The sequence below is a fragment of the Eumetopias jubatus genome, unplaced genomic scaffold (genome assembly GCF_037043125.1).
Source record: "Eumetopias jubatus isolate StellerSeaLion01/CBP00866 unplaced genomic scaffold, mEumJub1_p1.0 scaffold_7, whole genome shotgun sequence".
NCBI lineage: Eukaryota > Metazoa > Chordata > Mammalia > Carnivora > Otariidae > Eumetopias > Eumetopias jubatus.
Window position 1 is genome coordinate 78,852,005 of NW_028274813.1, and position 21,268 is coordinate 78,873,272.

A 21,268-nucleotide genomic window follows, 5' to 3' on the forward strand; every position below is an offset into this window, starting at 1 on the left:
AGAGGATCCTTTTATTATTCTTAGTAGTAGAGAAATTGATCCAAACTTTCCAAAGTGTTGGTGAGACAAATGCAAGACCATAAATCAGTACGTGAGAGCAATGACTCCAGATCCCTCTCTTCTTGCTTCCTTTGCCAAACCCAGATGTAAATTCGAATTACACAACAGTAAAATAGTTAAAGGACTATTAACAAACTCAAGAGGCAGAAAACTGAGGCAAGAAAGCAACCAGATAGTTCATTTCTGAATAAACAGAAATTCTTCAAGAAGTTTGTGAGAAAAAAATCATGCTACTCAGGAGGAAAAAAATGTCCAAGTCTTCGAATAGTAACATTTTTTTAAAAGATTTTATTTATTTATTTATTTATTTATTTGAGAGAGAGACAGAGACAGAGACAGAGAGAATGAGCGGGGGAGGAGGGGTAGAGGGAGAGGGAGAAACAGGCTGAGCAGGGAGCCCAACATGGGGCTCCATCCCAGGACCCCAGATCATGACCTGAGCCGAAGGCAGAGGCTTAACTGGCTGAGCCATGCAGCCGCCCCAAAGAGTCATATTTTTTTAAACACCGAGTTAGCCTATAATTTTCCCCATGAAATTAAATAAAATACAGTCAGCCTTTCAAAACTTTAATAATTCCATAAATGTAGGATTAAAATGATTTATAGAACAATGGGATTCCTTTTCAAGGCTAGCCATTTATACCAACAACCACAAAAAGATATGGCAGTTGTTTTGCATTTTACTGGCCTTACTTTGGACTACAATGAACCATCAAGATCTTCTATGATGTGGATGTTAAAATTGTGAGTTGGCTCGCCTGAGGCTAAACTACTCTGTAAGGACAACTCTAGCAAATAGTCCAATTTCTGCCTCTGAAAATTAAAAATTATAAATTGCTAGAGAACTTTGGTATGCAAACAGCTGGGAGACCCAACTAGTAAAGAGAAAGACATATACCACTCAACAGCAAAGTTAATCTCACCTCAAACCAGCAAAGCTGCATTAGATAAATGCTTGCCAGACTTCACATTTAGCTGGGGGCTATGAACATCATGTTATTTCCAGCAAAAAACCTGAACAGTGTATCCTAACACCCCACCCCATCCCCACATTAACCATAAAAATATCAAAGAGATTATAGACAGTCTGTTGTTTAGCAAGACCTGGCAAATTCTCCCCGCTTTCAAGTATAAGCAAAGCAAACAACAAACTAGATAGCGATTATATATTTTTAAAAATCTGTAACATAGGAGAAAAGAAAAATTGGTCTAATGAGGTAGAGGGAATGAAACCTATAAAAATTATTTTTAAGTAAATAAGAAAAATGAAGAATACCTCTATTTTAGAATGCATTGCTTTGTTCTCAATAAAACATACGAAAACATAAACTTTATCACACAAGATAAGATGAAAGAGAGTGTTATTAAAAGATAAAGTATAAAGCAAACCAGCTGCATTAGGAATGAGGGTTGTGGCATCATTTCAGTTTCCCCTCACTTCTATCACTCATAGCAAAAAAAATAAAAAAATAAAAACAATAATCTCCATCTCATGAAACCAAGACACAGTCACAACCCTGGGTCTCAGCTTATTTAAAAAAAAAAAAAAAGCTTGCAAATACAATGAATTTAAGATGAAATCAGAGAAGAGCCCTGAGAGCATGTGCAAAGTTCTATAGTTCTCCTAGAGGATGCAGTGTTTCTTAAAGCTTCTAGATGTCAAATTAGCAAAAGCCCTAAGCAGCAGTGTCAGAGTGAGAACAGTCACATCTGATGGTGTGGGCAATATACAAGTTGGTCTAGGGGCCCCTGGGTGGCTCAGTCAGTTAAGCATCTGCCTTTGGCTCAGGTCATGATCTCAGGGTCCTAGAATCAAGGCCTGTGTGAGGCTCCCTGCCTGCTCAGCGGGGAGTCTGCTTCTCCCTCTCCTCCCCACTGGTGCTCTCTTGCTATCTCTGTCTCTCTCAAATAAATAAATATTTTTAAAAAATAAAAATAATACATGAGTTGGTCTAAACAACGTTTTTCCACACATTTTTATAAAGGAGTAGCTAAATGAAGTATTATAAATATGCAGTAGTTAAAAAGAATGTAGCAGATTTGTGTATGTCAAGGTTACATTACGCTAATATACACCCTTGGTACTATATGAGAATTTTAACAAGTGCAAATATTATTTTATTTTTTTAAATATTAAAATTTTACTAAAATGTAAAGTCTGGGGTGAAGCAAACCCTAGGGGAAAGCCTTCAGATGAGTCATCTTTGAAAGAAGCAGATGGAGAGAATATCAAAGTCAAGGAGCAATCAACTTGGAGGCATCTAATGAAAATGAAAGAAATATATACTCAATCATGACATGAAGTGCATTAAAATGATAAGGTTTCACTGTGAACCACATATACCTTCTATTCTGATGAGGAAAAGGAAACTGTCGTACAACAGGAGTGACATGCAAAATATTTTTAAAAACCGTGTGAGTCACATACTAACCAATTGGAACAAATCCTGGCCAATCAGAACTGAAGGAAATACATGAGAATAGAGAGGGCAAAATTATTCTTATATGCCAATAATATGATTACATACATAGAATCTCCAAAAGAATCAAATAAAAAAAAGTAAAGCATAATAATAATTCAGCAAGGTGAATACGAAGATCAATAGCTTTCCCATACACAATTGAGTTAGAAAATAGGATAGGAAATATCACATTTTAACAAGTAACAAAAAAACCCCAAAGTGACTAGAGATAAATATAACAAGAAATACTGACTTGTTTGGAAAAAACTATTTTAAACTATTAAAGGACCTAAAAGAGGTGAGAAACCAGAAGATAAAACTTGGTTTTAAATAGATGAATTAATACTGTATGGATGAAATTCTCCATAAATGAACCTATAAATCAAGTGTAATTTCAATGTAAATATCAGTGTGATTACTAGAGGGAAAAGAGGTGCCTGATAGCAGTCATGAAAACTGTGGGGCTTGGAGGGGTGGAGAATCTAAGTAGAACATTCATACAAAATAATAAAACATATTCTAAAGCTATAGAAATTAGAACTGATGTTTATCCAAAAATATACAGCATATCAGTTGAGGAGAACAGAGAGTTTAGAAGTAGGAAAAATGCATTATTCATATTAGATTATAATTAATATGACATTTTTAAATCAGAACAGTGGGGAAAGAGTGATTAATTAAATGATGTTAGAATGCCCATTTTATGTTATTAAAAAACAAAACTAAATCTCTATCTAGCTCTTTATACTAAAATATGTTTTGGATGGATTCAAGTTACATAAGCAAAAAAGGAACTGTTAACAGTTATAGAACAATATATCTATTTAAAAAAATATTGGAGAAAGGCAGATCATAAAACTTAAAAAACATTAAAAATTACTGTATTTTATTTCATAAAAAATCAATATATTAACATAATAAGCTCTTGCAAATTAATAACAACATGAATATAATGGGAGAAATAAGAAGAAAAAATGTGAACATAATGAGTATGAACAAATAACAATGGATTAGAAATTCTTGAGAATTGCTCAAACTCTTCCCTTTAGAATTAAGGAAATGGGTCTTAAAACCCCTTAGATAGTGTTTCCCAAATTCAATTTAGGAAAAGACAATAAGTTTGGTAATATACAATGCTGGCAAGTAACAGGGATAAAAGGCTTGTTCAAAGACTGTTGCCAGAAACAAAAATTGTCATAAACTCATTGGAAGGCAATTGGCACCATCTATGCAAATTTAAAATACACACTATTTTTTGACCCATGAATTCATTTCTAGAAATCATTTTATAGTTATCCCCTATGGAAATGGAAAAACCTATGTACAAGGATGTTTATTGTAGCATCGTCTATAATAACAAAATGCTAGACACAATTCAATGTCCATTTCAAGGGAACGACTAAATAAAGTATTATAAATAAATTAGGAGTATACAATAGTCGAAAAGAATGTGGCAGATTTATGTATGTCAAGATTATATTATGCTAATATAATATACCCTGAGTACTATATGGAAATTTTACCATGTGCAAGTATCATTTTCCTTTTTAAAATATTAAAATTTATTAAAACACTAATTTTAGAAATATCTCAATAAAAATAGTTATGTTACATAGAAACGTATTCAGGGACGTAAAGGATACAATGGTAAAATTAACATTCACATATGACACAGGAAAGGCCAGAGAAGTAGGTTAAAGAGATGAATGCGATAAAGGGCAGTAACAGAGATGCCCTCGGTGGTGGTGGTTATTACATGATGTTCCTTAGTCAAGGCAGTGGCAGGGAAAGGACACATTCAAACAGAATATATTGGTAGCAACTCTAGCTTATTATTTCATCAAATCTGAGATTCTACCAATTCTAAAATATACCATTATTTTCAGGTTCACTATGAAAAAAAATGCTGCCAATTAAACTGTGGCATAAAATGACTTTCTAACCATTGATCATAATGTGCATCCTAATTTCAGAGACATTAAAATGGGAAAATGCATCTTATAATTGATGCAATATTGTATATGAAAAATAGCCGATACCTAGAAATATCTTGGCAGCAATTGTGAATTTCAATGGTAAATACAAAATCCTCTCAGCAATCAGGCAAGAAAAAAATTACAAAGAAATAAAAATTAGCCCAGCCTTAGCTTTCTTTTCATTATTGAATGCCAGAAGACGTTGGACAAATCTCAAGAGATTTGAATAGGAAAAGATGAGATCCAAGAATTCCATGCTCTGCCAAGTTATTTTTTTCACATACAAAGGCAATGAAAAAATATTCTCAAATAGAGGGCTCGGAAAATATATTACTATATTCCCCAAAAACCTACTCAAAAAACACATTCCTGATGATCACACAGTGTGAATCAAAGGAAAAACACAGGTCAGAGTATAAAGGACTAAGTTAATTTTTAATTTCACTAAATTAGAATTAAATTTATAAATACATTAAACAAAATTCAATGTAAAATAAATAATTTTGAAGGATTTTATATATAATGGCAGAAATTGTGATTTAATAATTAGCAATAATTTCAAAATAATCTGAGCCTCTTCAGATTATATCAGCAACATTGGAAAGTATTGGGGAAGTAGGACAAAACAAGACACATTCACTATGTTAGGTAAGGAAAATTGTCCTATATCACTTGTTTCAGAGTTTTTAAAATTAATTTTCTTAAAATTATAAAGTAGGAAACAAATTGACCCAAAATGTCATCTCATAAAAGATAACTGTTGATATTTAAAAATAAGTCATAAATGCATATAGTTTTAAATTTTCAGGCAATAGATGGAAAATTAAGTTTATTTTCTGCCCCAGACACACACACACACACACACACACACACACACACACACACACACATTTAAAAAATGTTTACACTAATGTGATCATACTACATAGGCTAGAGAATATATTAGTACGTTCAGATTATACTGTACAAAATTATTTCTGCTTACTTAGCATCCTTTTCCCTCCTTCAGGAAATACATTTGTTTTTTCTAATAGACAACAAATACCATATGGTTTTGGAGGGCAGGGGAGTTGGCCTTCCACGTTTTAGGAATGAACATAAAACACTAAAAAGGCAGCAACTTTCCTGCATGGTATTTAAGACCGCTGAAAGAGAGCAGGTCTCTCGTCTCACCTGAGATTGTGAGCAATTAAGACGTGAAGAAGCCTATAGATGCTTGGTCATCTTCTCTGCCATTTGTCAAGACCTTCCCTAAGTTACGTAGAGTGGGTAACTGCTATAACAAATAGATCCAAAAATGAATAATGGCCCAAACACAAAAGAAGTTTATTTGTTGCTCACAGGAAGGTTGAAGGTGGTTCCAGTTTGGAGAGGTGTGGTGGAAGAAGTCTGAGCCAAACAGCAAGTCAGGGACTCAGATTGTCAGAGGTCCCTCCATCTTCAGCAACAGGCTTTCAAGGACACCTGGGCTCGGAGGATGATGTTAGGTGATTTGGGAGATGCAGGCCTAGAAGAGGCTCACATCCCTCCCACGCACATTCTGTGGACTAAAACTCAGTCACATGGCCACACCACACTGGGGAAGACTGGAAAACATGGTCCATTTGTGTCATAGGAAGAAGAGGAAATGGGTTTTGGTGAGCAGCTAACACTCTCTGCCACAGTCTTCCACTAGAAAGGCATGGCTTCCAGATAAAGTCTTGGATCCCTTGATGACACACAGGCCTTTCTATCAGGTTCAGATGTGGTTTCTCAAGGTAACTCCCAATTCCAACACAATATTTCATGGTAACACAAGAATAAGATAACTGTAATACGAGAATGTCGCTGGGATTGTCTGTGTACTTGGTATTGAACTGTGGCTTTGCTTTAACTTCTCCAAATTTGTGAAATGTCCTTTGTCTCCATGGGCGATATTCTCTCCCACCCATTCCTAAGAGAATATCCTGGAGTTTTAAATCCTTTCCCCAGTTCCATTCAGAGGCCTGAAGCCAAAAACTCGCTATTTCAAGAATTTTTAAATGAACAATGTTAAGTACTTATATATTTTGGCCCATATACTAAACCTCCTGGGACCTCTTAATACAGCTCTCCCTACATTATCCTTTTCTTTCAGAGATCTTTGTATTACTTATTTTTTAGCTCCTCATTACCTCTTTGTAGAGGAGGAGAATGAATTCTGTGAGATTATAAACATTTTCCCAAAACTCCATTCCCTCTTGGTCAAGAGAAACCAATATGGGGAACCCCTAAATTTGTCCTTCTACTCTGACATTTTGCCGGTAGGTAAATGTTTTGCAGGGAAGGACAAATAATTTCCCTCGACTCTTCCAAGTTCTTGGCTGAGACCCCCTGGAATAAAAGACAGATTAGCAAAAGAAAAACAAACAGAAGCTTATTAACATGTATACCTCATGTATACATGGGAGATAGCTAAGAAAATAGTAAAACTCCCCAAAATGGACCAAGCCATTATTTTAAATACCATCTTCAGCTAAAAACAAAAGAAAGATGTTGGGGTGGGGAGAGGCAATTCATGGGATGTGAGAAGAGGAAATGTTTGAGATGAGATGTCATGTAGCTAATTATTAATAACATACAAAAACACAGAATGCCATTGCTATAGCACGATCCCAATTCTGCAACCATATTAAAGCCTGGAAGGAAATAAAACTAGTAACAAACATGGTTATCTCTTAGTTCTAGGATCACTGATGATTTTTATTTTATTCTTTTTGACTTTACTATATTCCTCATATTTTCTATGCAACAAAAATATTCAAAAAAATAAATAAATACCAGTTATGTTTCAGTTCTCTCTGTTTTAAAGAAGTTATCATTACTTAATTGATGGCTTCTGCATAACGCTAGAGGAAAAAAAATGAAATAAGATAATCAGTTCATCTGTGGACAGGCTGTGTTATTTCTAGTGCCCAAAGGACTTGCATGAGATCAGTTTACACTTGTGTAATGGGGAAAGGAAAGGGAAAGAAAACTCAGTGTGAGAACAGTGTGAGCCATGTTCAAATCCACTGCTCACAGCAGGGAAAAACAATTGCTTCCTCTCCTGTTTCCAGTGACCTAGCGTGTGTGTGGATCACAGTGTCGGAAAAAGTATCCCAAATTGTCTTCAACATGGCTTCCCTCTGTTATTTTTACATTAGTTAATGCCTGGTCCAAAGGACCCTCTGAGAAACCCTCAAAGCCTTGTACTGCCCTGATTCTCTTGGGCCAAAAAGTCTTCAAATAGACATCTGCTTATTTTATGAGACAGACAGTTTCATAATAGGAGTCAAGGACCCCGACAACTACCCTGTGCCCTAAGAATGATTGCATCATTAATTTCTAAGGACACTACTAAACTCTTTAAAATAATTCTCTGTTATTTTAGACCCCTGTAGACTGGGAGAACTCTTTTGTAAATGGGTATTATTTCTTTGCAAAGAAAAATAGTTTGCATATTATTCTTCCCAGATTGCTTGTTTACTGCTTCTATCAACCTCAATCATGAAAGCTTTCAGGGTAGGTGCTGGGAACAAAGATGAAAACAGATGAATTTAAATGTTTGTTTATAAAGATGTTTGAAGGGATTAATTTTTATCTGGCCATTTAAATAGGATTAAAGGGATTACCTTGAATAGTAAAGACACATTATAAAAACCTATGCTGTCTCTAATTAATAGGTTCAGATATGAATATAAGATATGTCAAATTATTACAGAATAGCCTATGATTACATTATTTTTAAATAATGGAAAGGAAACTCATGAGTCATTAGTGAAGAGATGACTTTGGAATAAGGCAAACTCATTCAGCAAATACAATGCTTTGCAAGACACATTTCCTATTTATATGTACAGTTAATAACATCTATTATGCAGTCTTAGTCCTGGAAGCCTGTGTTTGTTGAGAGAAATACTTTAAAACAGAAGCTTAATTACATAGTGCTTCAGCTTCTCTGGCAACATCAAAAGGGAGAAAATCATTTGTGCTTTAATGAATAATTTGAAAGGGGAAAATAAGTTCTCAAGTTGAGAACTCTACAAGTTAGAGGCAAGAAGAATGAGGGAGGAAGAAAATGTGAGATTATAATTTAGTTTTTCAGTATATGACAACAAAAGCGATAAGGGGAAAAAAAACTCTACAAAAGCCTTGTGGTTTCTGTCCTGGGGTTTTGCCTCTGAGACTTAACTCAGTCACATTATAAATGGAAATATTTATTTTCAAGGGAAAGAGTCCCCTTAAGCTCTCTTTAGCCAGATTTCTCCCTAAACACCATTAACTGTCACATTTTGAAGAAAACTACTGAAGAAAATTAGTGACCCATGCCAAGGAACCAATAGGTGACAATGGGTTTTGCAAATGGTTTTAACTTGATTCATGATTCTGACCAAACAAACAAACAAACAAACAAACCCACAAATTAGGGTTATAAAAATCATTATCAGTTTGTACATGTTGATAGCAAGAAGGTATAAACCTGGTATTACCTGATTTACCTTGGAGATCTTAGAAGTGGACAGATAGGCTTATCCTCTGGTACAATGCATTTTATAAGGTAAAGAGATGTTAGAACCACTAAATGCTCTCATTTAGTAAAAGAGGTGCAAAGATGTGGACGGTCCATAGATGAGAGCCGAGTTCTAACCTCTAGGCTCTGGATCTATCAGTAGTTCATTGACTGAGTATGAAACGAGGAGTATTTCTTTTAAGGACGGTGAGTATTTACCAGAACTGTGCTCAAGTCCAGCCTCAGGCAAATCCAAGAACAAAACCAAAATTGGTCTTTGGTTCCCTCTTTCTATCCTACTGTGTGGCAACTTTTCCCTACCCATGGTTCTTTGACCCAGCAGGATCCCACGGGACCCTTGGGCCACACCCACTCCTGTCAGTATCTCTTAATTTGCACAGCACTGGTAATAATCAGTTACACATTACCTTAATGAAGAGTATTCTCCTTTCAAACTTGGACACTCAAAAGTACAGTATCGTATCTCAAAGGAATGGATCCTACCTCCTCGTTTTCATTCTTCTCTTTTTGCTTTTTTCAACCAAGGATGAGACTAAAATAGTCCACTAACTTCTGTCACATACCAAACATTTCTATTATAAACACGTCATATGTGCAAGAAAACAAGGTGACTAGTTTTTGCTTCTTAAGTTTAAATGTGGAAAAATCTTCAGCAATTGACAGTGTCTGCATTTACTTTGATGACATTACACTTGTGAGAACTTTCTACAACCGACTAGATGAACACCAGCACCAAAATCTCTGCTTTGCAACTTGCTGGCTGTACCTCAAAGGGCAAAATACCTAAAATAAAATGAGAACAATGGGCCCATTTTCTTCCTTTCCTTCCACATTTGCCTAATTCTTCTTCCTCTTTAGCTCATGCTGCTTTATCGGTTTCCCCTCAAGTGATGAGCCTTCTGTCCTCTCAGGACTGGACTTTCTCGAAGTCACTGACTACAAGAGAATGCAAGATAGAACATGACCGTAACCATCACTGGGGTTCCAGATTCCTAGCACTGTTTTCCTACATGACACCACACGTGAAGACCCCAAATACACCGCAGGTGTGGCTGCAGAAATCAAAAGGAAAACTAGATCATCATTTAACACGATGGCATTCGATTTTGAATTTTACATCTTGGGCTCTCCTGGTTGCCTTATTTAAAGCCCTTCTCTTTGCCAACACTTCTTTTGAACTCTGAGAGACGCATCCATCATGATACGAGATTGGATCTGTAGCTCGAGGAACTAGAATAATAATCAGAGGTGTATATATAAACTGAAAGCCTCTGCATTTCTCCAAACCAGCCCTTGTTGTAGGAATGCTAAAATAATGCTAATGCAAGAAAAGATATTCCAGTGTCATTTTAGATTTCAGGCATTGCACATTTGTACCCATGATTATGTCAAAATATACACATAGGCATCATTTGAGGGAGAATTTATTATAAAAGAAAATATTAAAAAAAAATAAAGCTAGACTGACCTTGCTTTATTTATTTATTTTTTAAATCAGTGCTTGAACTGGAGTTGAATAAATTTGTCCAGCTTAACATGAAATTGGGTTGGTCTGAGAATAAAAAATAAACCCAGTAAGACTGTTCATGTGGAGTGAAAAGAAGAGAACAGAAATGAAGCATAAAACATCTCCCTTCTGGCATTAAAAAAGAAAAAAAGTATTGGCTTTTTTTAATCAAATCTACCTTCAAAGAATATTATGTTGTATGTGAAAAAATAAAGAATCAAATGCTTTAGAAGCAAGGGGATTCATGTTAAATGGTGAGGATATCTACCTAGGGGATAAAGGGGAAGATATAAGAACGCTGATATTGGTGGAGGTTTTTTAGGTCTGGAGGTCAGACACATCTAGACACAAAAGCAAGAGGCAAGAATTAATGAAGGTTTACCTTTCAGGTTTTCACACCCTTGTGAATTTTACTCTCTTTCCTTATATTTAGACTCTCTGAGTGCCTGGGGCAGGGAGGGGGGGATTTTTTTTTTTTTTTTTTTTGAGAGACACATCAAATCATTTACTTTAAACCAAGTGAAATTCAATTGGTTCCTATTTTGTTTCCTGGACCCAATGATCACGAGGACTAAGGTATTATTTCTACTTCACTTGTTCTTGGCTTTTTGAATGCAGTGTTCAGTGAAGTCCGTGTTCCCAGTTTCCTTCCATCCAAACCAAATGAGATATGTATAAATTGATTCTCTTTTGCTACTTTTTATTACCTTTCAGGTCTGTTTGTTTACCATCATTAAAAGATGCACTTTGGACCAGACTTCTTGAGGTGTGGCATAAAGCTATATGAGTGGGAGAGCTCAACAATGGCTAAGAAATTAATTGCAAAGACACACTAATTCCAGGGAAGGACTTCCAGTTATTTAAGCCATAGCCTTTCTTTAGAACATCCTTGGTGAAACATTATGGTCAAGACGAGACACTCACAACCTCTGAGACCGCGTTTATTTCAAAATAGTCCTCTAAGGCATATATCTGAGATTTAAAGGCTCAAAGTCTGTAAGCTGGAAGTTCACTAAGCAAAACTGAGTTGAAACTCCCCTTCAGAAGCCAAAACAAAAACAAAGGCAAAAACGAAAACCCAACAGGTACAAAGATCAGATTGTACTTCCCAAGCTTCCGCCTAGAGGGAGTTTTTAGCCTTAACTTACAAATTCAGAAAATAGGAGTTTATAAGAGAAACAGTGACAGAACTTTAATTATGGCATCACAAAGGGCAATGCCACCCTAAAAAGGAACTACCCCTGAGAACATGCTTAATCTTTGAATAACTCAACGAGAGAGTGGTGTGATGAGTCAGGTCCCCACTTGCAGTGCACTGGTGTGTGCCCTTTATAAAATTTACTGTCACCTTTAACTCCTTCCTTTCTGACTAAGCCTCACCTCACTCTGGACCAAGGAGAAAAGAATGGTCATAAAGAACCAAGCAATGGCAAGTTACTTTTTGTCAGAAGCTGTTCTCCAACATATGTATCAAAGAATCATAAAAGCTGGAAAGGACCAAAGGGGAGGCATCTGGTCCGTCCTCTCTACCTACTACAGATAAACCCAAATCATGGAAGACAGAGTAGGAAGGTAGCTCAACATTCAGTTACTCCATGAAGGAGGGAGAATTCACCTCCTCCCTTAAAAACTCTGTGCTAGCTTTAAAGGCAAAATATTTGTTACGCAAAACCCGATTCTTATTTGCAACCAACCTGACTCTCAAGCCTCCTACCATTCTCTGTAAACATGAAATACCCTCTTTAAACATACTTTGCACACTTGAAGGAATTTATGGAGCCAATCCTTAACTTTCCCTATTTGTCAAATAATTTCAAGTGTTTTAATATTTATTAGTGCGGTGAAAAGTCAATTTCCTAATCTTGTTTTGGTTTGTTTTTATTTTTTTCCTGGAATCCCCTTGGTATTGCCACATTTCTCTGACTGTAAATTCATCATTATAACCCAAACATCAAACATGGCGTCTAGACCATGGTAGGTATCTAGTAATTGTTTCTGAATGAGAAAATAAATGTCAGGGATTACACAGTAGATGCTCAAGTATAAATTAAATAGCACACCATATAGAAAACAATAAGAAAAAGTCTTTTTACATTCTAAATAGCCATCCCACTGCTCCAGTTTCGTTGATTTAAATCTTATCTAAAATACAACTAATTCACTGTCTTTTTTGGTTTAAATGTTACAGGGATACATGCAAACTATGCATCTGTTTGGCAGCAGTGTTATGACACAAAGAAATCACATTTTATGCTCAACACAGCAATATTTTCAGAAAGCATATAAATTAGCAATGGTCATTGTTTTACTCATAGGAAAGCAAAGCGGAACAGATGCAAAGCAATGCATTCATAGATGGATATGGTATGCATCCCATTCTCACTCAAATCTAGGTCATAGGTCACTGAGTATTTGTAGCAGTTTACTAGGACTCCAAAGTCATGGCTGGGATACTTCTGGCTGTTAACCTCCAGACACCAATTCCTGCCAGACTTAAGAAACTCTTGCAAGACCAGCCATAACCCGCTATGTTTCAAATTCATAATGGAAAAGGAAATGCTAAGAGGAAATAGGGAACAGAGAGGCATCCAGGGACCCATACCAAACTAAGACCTGCTCCTGATGGTTTTTTCCCCATTTCCTTGCCCAAAATAACAAGAGATTCCTGGATTTCTATTATGTTGCAAAAGAAAAGCTTCTCTTTGAGCCCACAGTGAGCTTTTGAACCAAGCACCAGAACTAACCAACCCTCTCAGGTTACAACCAGAAAAAGAACCTGCCCATGTCCTCTGGCTAGTATCTGGGAAAAAAGGTAATAAGGTTATCTCTAATGTATCACCTATGGGTACAACTTATAAATGAAAGACACAGAATCTCTTTCCTTTCTGAATCTAGACATGTAATAATTCAGGAAGGAAAAACCTCAAGAGGATAAACTTCAGTCAGTTGCCTGTATGACAACACATATCAACATGGCATTGTGCCTGATTTTACAATTCAGAGCATTAGTTTTGATGTTCATGTGTCTCATACAGGGTTTTATTTGGATATGCTTTTATGTAATATCTTTTGAATTTCCATTTGCATTCTTTTTTAAAATCAGTGAAAGCACAGTTTATTTTCAAATCCTAACCAATCATTGACATTGGGAAGGAAGGAGGAAAGGAAGAAACAAGAGAAGGAAGGAAGGGAGGAAGGGAGGAAGGTATCTTTTTAATATTTTACAAATTCATGGGAGAAACAATAAGTAGTCTTCTGCTGGATTCTTTTACATAGTAATATGTTTCTGAATGAAACAATTTAAAGGATGTTTAAAATGTTCAAATGCAGATAGATATTGGGAAAACTAGAGTTTTCGTAATTAACATAAACTAGAACCGGGATAAAACATGCCCAGCTATTACCAAGGCGATGAACTTTCCAAGTAAGATATAGAGATGGGCATAGAAACATACATGTATATACATACATATCCATCTGTGTTTGTGTATGAAACCTTTACAGCAGGTGTATAGCAAACGAGGCTTGCACCCAAAATATTAGGTTCCTCTCTGGTCATGACAATTTCAAAATTTGTGGATTTTTTATATGCTTTGTACATTAAATTTAAGATTGCATGTGATAGATTTATTGTGATATAATACTATATTCTGAGATAGAATATGAAATCATTCCATTTTGACCTAAGGTCTATCAACATCATGGCCATAGGTAAGAATAGAGGCTTTGCATCAGAGAATTACATATGTTGGAATTAATTATTATATTTTACCTTTCTCAGTGATGATCCTATCTTCCCTTTCTTTGGCATAAATATTAACGAGCATTTGAGCTCCTTCACAAATAATACTATGTGAGAGCAATTATGGAGTTTAATAGAAAGCAGACATGATACTAAAGAACCTTACTTTAAATGAGGAGTTGGCTGCACTCCCTGACTTGATTATAGCACTGTGAGACTCCTTGGGATCGAACATGAAATCTGAGTTGGCTGTTGATAACATCATGTCCAGAAGCTTGAACCTGGATGACACTTTGTAGATCAGCCACCTGCCATTCATGCTTCCCAACACCCTTGTTCCAACTTGCTTCAAAGAATCCACATACTTTAATCCTGAAAACCTTGAAAAATGATCAGTGTGCCACAGGCATTAAACCTGTAAACTTTTTTTTAACCTTTCCATGAAATACCAGAAACCTTAGTTTGATTCTGGCAAGTGACCTAGGTAGAGATCTGCATGCCCATTTGATGCGCACACATTTTTGTGTTCCCTTGCTGGTGGTGCTTGCTCACTGTTGGTACATGACAAACGCATCTGGGGAAGAGTTTTGAAAACAATTCGACAGCATGAGAGGTTCCAACAATAAAACAGAACTCTTTACATCGCACAGCCAAACAAATAACTCGGGCAAATGTAACTGAATAAATCCCGAGCTTCAGTGCAGATGGCTGTTTTTACTGTCTATGCTGGAATCCGCTGAAGGTTCTTTAGTCCCAGTGCATGAGTGTGTGTGTGTGCGTGCGTGTGTGTGTGTGTATGCGTGCGTGCACGCGTCTGTGTGCGTATGTATGTGTGCGTGCGTGCATAGGGGCTTTTTTTATATGAGATTTGGCATATTGCATGTGGCAGGCTGTTGAAAAATGAATAAATACAGGAGAAAAAAGGCAACGTACATCCCACTGGTAATGAAGGCAAGCCAGGTTGCTGACTGCCCGTGTGCCAATTCTCCAGGATTGCCCATGGGCTCCCAGGATCATTTCTTTGCCCCCAGATTTTCATGTTGAATCATCACTCACAATCTCTAAATGAACATGCCTCTTATTTTATTTAAGACACGTTGGGCACTTGAATTTGACTTCCTGCTAGGCGGTACAATATTTAGTGTATGCTACATACACAAATGGGAAAGAAGGGAAATATGGCCATAGAAGCATAATTTCAACATTTTTTTTCTGTTTTTGCAAAGAGATATCTTTGCCCTAAAGCTTTCAAAAGGGAGACATCAAGTGAAAAGCATTTGTTTTAGGCTGACTTTGCCTGAGAAACTCTGACCACAGAGGTCTATGAGGATTCATCAGGAGCTTGAGGCGATGGCCTTATGGCTTTGGCCTGAGGCAAGGCTGGGGGCGAAGAACTTTTCATGTGGGGGGTAAAGAATAAAGCAAGAACTCATCATGCCTGGATTCCTACAGTTGCTCTAACTGGTACCCAGAAACGTCTCCCTGGAAGAGATGGGCTTTTCTGTTCCTCTGCTGCTGTTAAAATAGAAATGAGCAGCATCGGAACTTATTTGTGACCTACTTAGGAGAAATTCAGATTTGTCTACAATGGCCAAAAGGAATACAGGGTGGGAAGAACTCAAAATGCTTTCTCTCAATACAGTGGCCCAAAGGGATATAGGTTAAAATGAACAAAAATACCTTTTTTCTTAAAATGTGAATGTCACACTTGGCTCAAATGACCACCTCCCTTTTTAGGTGATCATGTTTTCAAAAATCATTTTATTTGCAATGGTTGGTCATGAGGCAGTGCTTTGTATAACGGAGTCATCCTTTTTTAAATGAATGATCTGCATGTCTGGATAATAGAGTCCCCTCTCTTTTTACTTCTTTAGTTCCATCAAGAACTGCAAAAAGAATCGGCGAGACTGCTTATTTGTTAAGTGCTTCTTAACTCATCTCTGACCCAAAGGATGCTCTTGTCAGAAGCCAGGCCTATCAATAATGAATGGTGTTTTTAACTTGTGATCTCCAGCGGCAACATTTCTTTTTTAGGCTCCAATGATGTTTCTAACCACCTGCAAAATAGAGGGAGAGGGCACCCGACAAAGTTCCAGAAAGTGTTGTGACTTAATGGAAGGAGTGATAGCACTTTGTTTCCTGGGCTGTTTTTGTCTTTCTGTGTTTCTGCACCTCACTCACCTCCCCCGCTCCATGATGACCCTTGCCCCATTCCCCAAGAGAACAGTGGCACGATAAATAAATAAAAATGGTGTGAGAGGATGAAAACATTTAACACAATAACCTCTCAAATATGATCTTTTTCAGGGAAATGATGTGCTCCATTTCCAAGCTCACTTTTTGGAGGGAAAAACAAATTCCTAGAAAGCAGAAGCGGAGAAATGGCCTCTTGCCACTGCAAACAGACTAACTGAAGATAGCATCAAGGGCAGACTAGAAAAACTGCTCCTAGCAAACCTGAATCTGAACGTTAAAACACATGCAGTGTCCCATAAAACTTTATGATTATTGGAAATGCATTTTCTAGTACGAAAATGTTGGGTGGTCTGGGCAATTATATCAAGTGGTACCAGATTCACGAGAGATTAAATGTAGACTTAAAATAGTCCAGTCCACAAAACAATCACCTGCAACAGGCAGGGAGATATGAGAAACCAAAAAGGGATGGCAATATGGGCACCATTACGGCCTAGTAACTATACCTCTAGGCCCAAAGAATTGCTCTGCCTGAAAAGCTGTGCATTTGGAGAAGTTAATACAGTTCATCATAGGAGTTTGTCTATAGCTTCAGCTCTCAATACACTGGACAGGTTTGGCTCATTTTCAGAGCTGCACACACATTCAGCTCAAACACAATTAGGCCACTTTACCATTACCTATTCCATATGTTAAAAATAGTCTGCTAGGCAGGTCAGTCATGGAATGGGAGAGTCATTTTGCATGTTTCACTAAAATAATTACTAAATATTCTTAAGGGAGGTTGCTTTTCTCATAATTTCAATTTTAATATATCATCTTAAAGTGAAGTAGGAAGCGAGATTAGAATGGAAGGGAAGTGGTGCCTGGGTGCCTCAGTCCATTGAGCTGGGCTGGGGGGGACTCTTGATTTCAACTCCGGTCATGATCTCAGGGTCATAGGATGGAGCCCCCCATCATGCTCTGCGCTCAGCGTGGAGTCTACCTGTCGCTCTTGCTCTGTTCCTCCCCCTGCTCATGCTCTCTCTCTCAAATAAATAGATTAATTAATTAAATCTTTTTTTTAAAAAAGAAGAAGAACTGAAGGGAAGTATGCATTGAGGTTCTTCCAACTATCCCCTGTGATTTGCCCCAATTTTTAATTATAAAAATTTTCAAGCATTCAGAAAAGTTGAAAGAATAGTATAATAATCACCATATATCCACCACTGATATTCTACAATTAGCATTCTGCTATTTTGGGGCACCTGGGTGGCTCAGTCAATTAAGCCTCTAACTCTTGATCTCAGCTCAGGTCTTGATCTCAAGGTCATGAGTTCAAGCCCTGCATTGTCTAAAAAAGATTTTTTTTCTTTTGCTACTTTGATGTATTACATGTCTGTCCATTAATCTATCCCTCTACTTATCTATCAATTCACTTTGTGTTTTAATGTAATTCCAAATTAGTTGTAGACATCAGCATACACCGTCCTTAAACGTTTCACTATGCATACCATTAACTAGAGTTTAATGTATGTTTACATTTTTTTAGGCAAAATTTACAAACCATGAATTACACAAATTTTAAGTGTGCCATTCTATTAATTTTGAAAATTCATACAAATAACCTGAATCCCTATCAAGACATAGAAAATAATATAACTCCAGAAAGCTCCCCCATGTCCCTTCCCAGTCAATCTCCACTGTCAACATCTCCAGGGGCTATGGAGATTATCATCATATTTTGTTTTATCTGTTCTAAAATTTCATGACATATAATCTTTGTATAAAGCTTCCTTTACACAGCATATGTGTTTAAGGATTTATCCACATTAGTACTTGGATCAGTGCTCATTCTTTTTACTGCTGAGTAGTATTCCCATTGTATGAATAGAGCTCCAGTTTGTTTTTGAATACAGGACTTTTTCCAGTTTTTTGCTATTATGCATAGGCTTTAACAAACATTTTTGTATAAATGTTTTGTTAATATATCCTTTCATTGATTTTGTATGAATATCTAGGAGTGGAATTTCTGCTTCATAGAGTAGGCATTTTTCCAAAGTGGTTGTACTATTTTAAGCTCCCACCAAGTGTGTGACAGCACTAGTCACTCCTTTTTAATTTCAGCCATTGTGGTGGGGATATAATTGGATCTCATTGTGATTTCATCTGCAGGTCCTGATGACTAATAATTTTGAGCACTTTTCCATGTGCTTATTGGTCTTTTTTATATCGTCATTGGGGCAGGATCTATTCTATTCTTTACCTGTTTTTAACTGGGTTGGTTGCATTTTTTGCTATTGGGTTGTAGAGTTCTGTATATATTACAGATAGACATTCTTCATCAGGCATATGTTTTGTAAATATTTTATCTTAGTCTTTGGCTTGCTTATTTGTTTTCCTACTGATGACTTTTGATAAGCAGAAGTCTTTAATTATGATGAAGTTTAACCTTTCTTTATAATCATTGTTTTTTTGTACTTGAAGAGATTTGCCAATCAGAAGACAAAGATTTTTCATTTCATGTTTTCTTTTAGAAGTTTGTTATTTACTTTTTTTTAAAGATTATTTATTTATTTGAGAGAGAGAGCACACATGAGCACATGCATATCAGGGGACGGCGGGGGAGAGAATCCTCAAGCAGACTTCCCACTGAGTGTAGAGCCTGGGGGCTCAATCCCAGAACCCACAGATCATGACCCATGAGATCACAACCTGATCCAAAACCAAGAGTCAGATGCCTAACTGACTGAGCCACCCAGGTACCCCTGTTATTTACATTTTTATGTTTAAGTCAGTGATCCACCCCAAATAATCTATTATGTGTGCTGAGAGATAAGGAAAAATTAGTTTCTCCCCATGTCTGTCTGTCTATCCCACTCTCTAGGTTAATAAAGGATAGAGAGAAACAGGCAAAGAGACACAGACAAAGAGAGAGAAGTCATTTCAGATCATTTGTTGAAAATTTAGCATTTCCCCACATATTGTCTTAGTCCCTTTATTAAAAAATCAATTGACCAAATATATGTGAGATTTTTTTCCTGGACTTTCTATTTTGTTTCATTGATCTACATGTATACTGTTTCACTAACACCACACTCTATTAATGTAACTTTATAGACAGTCTTGAAGTAAAATAAGGCAAATCTTCCAACTTTGTTCTTTTAAAAATTGTTTTGCCTATTAAAAGTCCTTTAAGTTGCGTTTCCATATATTGTAGAAGAGATTGAGAGTGGATTTTACTTTCTGGGCTACTTTCCTGCTAGGCTGCATTTGACAGTGATGCTTTCCTCTTCTCAAAGCCATGGTTCCTATTTTTCCCATCATATCTTATAGTTACAGCCATATTCATTCTGAATGATGTGCAGTCCTCCTGTTCTGGCCCCTTCAGGACAAGCGGTGGTTAAAATTCATTGCTGTTTTTAAGCTAGGTATTTCACCTTCCCTTGTTGACTATCCTTAACTTTGTGCCTTTATAAATTGTCCTACAATTAAACGCTCAAGATAGTTCTTCAACTGCTATATTTAAGTATGCTGAATTTTTACAAGGCTGTACCTTTTTAAAAAATCTTTTCAGCCTCAACTTGATAACACTTTCTTAGAGGTGACCACCCTATATTGAAGTAGGTCCAAATCCTTTCACACTCTACCACATTCCCTCAATTCTAGATCTCAGAATTTTGTTTGACTCCTTCATAACACATCAGAATTTATTACTCATCTCTATATTTTTATTGTCAGTCTAATAATAGATAATGAATTCCATGAGGGTTGGGATTATGTCTAGTCCATTCATCACTATATAACCAGAGAAAAGCAGAATGCTTAGCAAAAATAAACCAATCAGTAAATATTTATTGAATTGTCCAGACCTTATAAGAGAATTTTAGAAGATCTTGTGCTGAGAGAGATTCCACTGAATTGCTAAAGTTATTAACTAAAGTCATCATTATCAACAATGTAGAAGGTGAAAAAAATATACAGCAATTTTCCTACTTCAAGGGACAACAGATTAGTAAGAAAGATGAAATGCATTAAGTAAAGAGGAATACAAAAATCCTTTCAAAAATTTTCAGGTAACAAAAATTGAGGCTCTGGAGGTAAAAATTCAAAAAGTATAGTACCACTACAAAAATCCAGCAAATGAATAACTTTTAAAAATGAAGTTAAGTTTAAAAAGTTTATATACACTAGCAAATGATCTTTTCCTACTTTTCAATTTATTTTTCTGTATTTAGAAAGAGTAATTCTTTCCTAAGTGATTTTGAGTGTTTAGAAAAATGCTTAGAATTCCTTAGGGAATTTAGGAGGAGACTAGGATGTCTTTTGAAGCTGCCATTATGCTCTCAAAAAGAAATTGAAACTGTACGTCTAATCTCAGGCCTTTGAAGAAAAGCCGCCCTCCCAAGACCTCCCCCTGGACTTTAATCATCTTCTAGCAGGTCTTCTTACCTCTAGTTTTTCTTTTGCAAATTTTATTATGCATTCCACTGTTTAACTAATCTTCTTTAAATACAATATTCTTCATGTTTTCCTGTGAAAGAATCTGAAATTGTTTTTTTCTGTCTCTCACATCAAATCTGATAGCCCAAAGTATTCAGCAGATATTTAAAGTCTTCAATCAGCTGGTAAAACCAGTTCCTTCACTACCCCACCATGTCAAGGTCAAACAAGCCAGTTGTCCACCATGAGCTCTATACACTATACGCATTCGACCATTGTCCTTTCCATGTGGTATACCACCACACCCTGCCCTGCTCATCCTTGCCAGAATGACCTTTTCTTCCCTCTCCTGCTAAATGGATTCTTGGAATT